The following is a 3,269-nucleotide window of genomic DNA, read 5'->3' on the forward strand; positions in this document are numbered from 1 at the left end:
GTATTAGCACGAACGTAATGTTTGAACTAGCGTGCTTTAAATGTGATGTTTGAACTAGCGTGCTTTGGCACAAAAGAGTTCGCACAGTCGTCATTGAAACATGCGTAAAACCTACGCCTTCTACGTGTACGTTACAAATGGTTATTTATCAGACGCCCTGGTATAACTGCGTGCAACCGTTAAAACTTATTAATTCTATGTTACGAGTACTAGACTTTTCATAAGTACCTAATGAACCGTCACACAAATTGACAAACATTCTATAGTCAGGTCGCCGAGCACATAGAATTTTGTCCAATGACCCCAAGCTACCCATCCTTATCGCTCGCGCGTAATTATATTGCTGTCGCGCTCGCACACTCACTGCTGCCGCCCGTCGCACGAGCGCGGGCGGTACGCGCGAGCGATAAGGATAGGTAGCTTGGGGTCATTGAACAAAATTCTACGTGCTCAGGGACCAGACGTTAAACTATCATGCTTTTAAGTTCGCACAATAGCATTAAGTGCATAGGAACTTCACAAAATACGTACAAATATGCGTGAACTACGCCTTCTAACCTCATCACGTCAACGTTGTTTATCCGACGTCGCCTCGTATAGCTGCGTGCAACCGCTGTAACCGAGCGCCGTCTCCATACTTTAATTCGCGTTACTGACGCGCCAGTCCAATATGGGATTATAAAGGTTTCGTATAAATTAGACCTGGTTGAGAAAGGTGGAGTAGAACAGCCAACTCATCTAATATGTACTGTAACTTGTGCAAAAATAATAAAGGAGAAAATAGTATCAGTAATAGAGCACTTTGCGAAAAATTGCCATATAAGAATATAACATTGGTAGTACAGCACTCTATAAAAAGCATTGTTCCATAAATTTTGACGCAAATACTTATCAACGCACCAGCTAGCTCCCTCTCTTATACTTTAGCAAATTGATGAAATATTCGTTCTTTTTTGGTCTTTGTTTTTCCGGTTTGTAAAATCATCTGTGTTTGTAAAAGTCTAGTGAGAAGCATCATTTATCACATTCAAGCTTTTTGCAATTTACTATGATGTTATATCATTTGGTAGGTACTCAGTACCACCTCCTTTTTATCAAGGCTTGGGACAAGTGTTTATAACAAGGGATTAAACCCAGAATCTCCGACTTGAAAAAATTCAACAATCGGACTTACCTAAAACCGCAATGAAGAATCATTCCGCTACACTGTTAAACTCCCGAACCTGGACGAACAACCTGTAACAAAACAGAAAATAATTAGTGACATTTCACGATTTTATGATCCACTAGCGGCCGCCCGCGACTGCGTACGCGTGGATCCCGTTTTACCCCCTTAGGGATGGAGTTTCGTAAAATCCTTTCTTAGCGGATTTCTACGTCATAACATCTACCTGCATGCCAAATTTCAGCCCGATCCGTCCAGTGGTTTGGGCTGTGCGTTGATAGATCACAATGTCAGTCAGTCAGTCAGTCACCTTTGAGTTATTATACATTATATTTAGATTGGGCTGGGTAGGGCCCAGCATCATTGGGAAAATTCTCAAAATGCACTAGGGGTCTTCTGTGATCTCTCAAAAGCTTTTGACTGCGTAGAACATCAAACGCTAATTCGCAAACTGCACTTTTATGGGGTAAAGGACTCGGCTTTGGATTTAATACAATCCTATTTAAACTTTAGAGTTCAAAAAGTCGACATAAATGGTGTTTTGTCTTCTGGGTCACCTGTGAAAATGGGAGTTCCGCAGGGGTCCATTCTGGGTCCATTCTTGTTTCTTATATACATTAATGATCTACCATATTTTGTTAAAGACTCTTGCGAAATCGTGTTATTTGCTGATGACACATCTTTGATTTTTAATATTGATAGAAGTAAAAATAACTTTGACGATGTAAATAATGCACTAACAAGAGTTTTAAGTTGGTTCACTACAAATAATCTACAACTGAATGCAAAGAAAACAAAATGTATAAAATTCTCTTTGCCTAACGTAAAAACAGTTAGTACCCAAATAGAACTTAATAATAATGCAATCGATCTGGTAGAATCTACTGTATTTCTGGGAATTACCCTGGATTCAAAACTCCAGTGGGGCTCCCATATAGAAACTCTGGCGGGAAAGCTCAGCTCAGCGGCTTTTGCAATAAAAAGGATACGGTCATTAACCGATGTTTCAACAGCTCGCTTAGTCTACTTTAGCTACTTTCATAGCCTAATGTCATATGGAATCATGCTATGGGGCAAAGCTGCAGATTTTGAAACAATATTTATTCTGCAAAAACGTGCCATAAGATACTTGTATAAAATGAAAGCAAGAGCGTCCCTTAGAGAATTGTTTAAAGAAATTGGCATTCTCACGGCCGCTTCACAATACATCTTAAACTGTATTCTATTTATTCAACAAAATATTAATGAATTCAAAAAGAAAAGTGATATTCACCAAATCAATACTAGAAATAAAAATAAATTTTCTATACCCGCTTTTAGACTTAATAAAGTGTTTGCCACCTTTATGGGACAAGGTATCCATTTTTATAACAAAGTCCCTGATAAATATAAAGAGCTACCGTACAATAAATTTAAAGGTATAGTTAAAGATCACATGCTTAAAAAAGCCTATTATACAACTCGAGATTTTCTTAATGATAAGTCATCCTGGGAGTAGGATTATGGTCCTCTCATGCTCGCACTAAAAAGAATTAAAATCGTGCTATGAAAAGTAATGTATAAACTAATCTAATTTTCTAAAATGTTATAGTGTCATGCTTCTCAATCTGGACTGTTACTTAGCTTTATTATTGGTTTTTTTTTTTTTCTCTAAGAGATAACTTGGTATTGTCATTCTCACTAAAATGTCTCTGGGGTGGTGGCGTAGTGAGGCGGGTCGTTACATTCCCTCTAATATGGTCGAGTGAAGCGATGGCTGGTTCACTCGTCATGTCTGTGAACAGGCGCTGCTTTCGGAGACTGGTCAATCCAAGTTATTCCAACTTATGTATGCGAGTCATTTCTACTAGTATTTGAGTATGTAATCTGTAAGTCTAGATATTAGCACGTCACTACCTTGTTTAATATGCCACGCAATTTTGTATACCCATTCTTATAAGATACACTATACAAGAATGCATGGTAAATTCAGTGAACTGCTCCTGAATCGAATGTACCTACTACTGCTATTTCTATTTATTTATATTAACCGGCAGACAGTGGTGACTGAGTTTGTTGCGGCGCTTCTTCTCAGCACTTGCCAAATGTTGGTCTCGAAGCGCTG

Source organism: Ostrinia nubilalis, chromosome 24, assembly GCF_963855985.1.
Source record: "Ostrinia nubilalis chromosome 24, ilOstNubi1.1, whole genome shotgun sequence".
Lineage (NCBI taxonomy): Eukaryota > Metazoa > Arthropoda > Insecta > Lepidoptera > Crambidae > Ostrinia > Ostrinia nubilalis.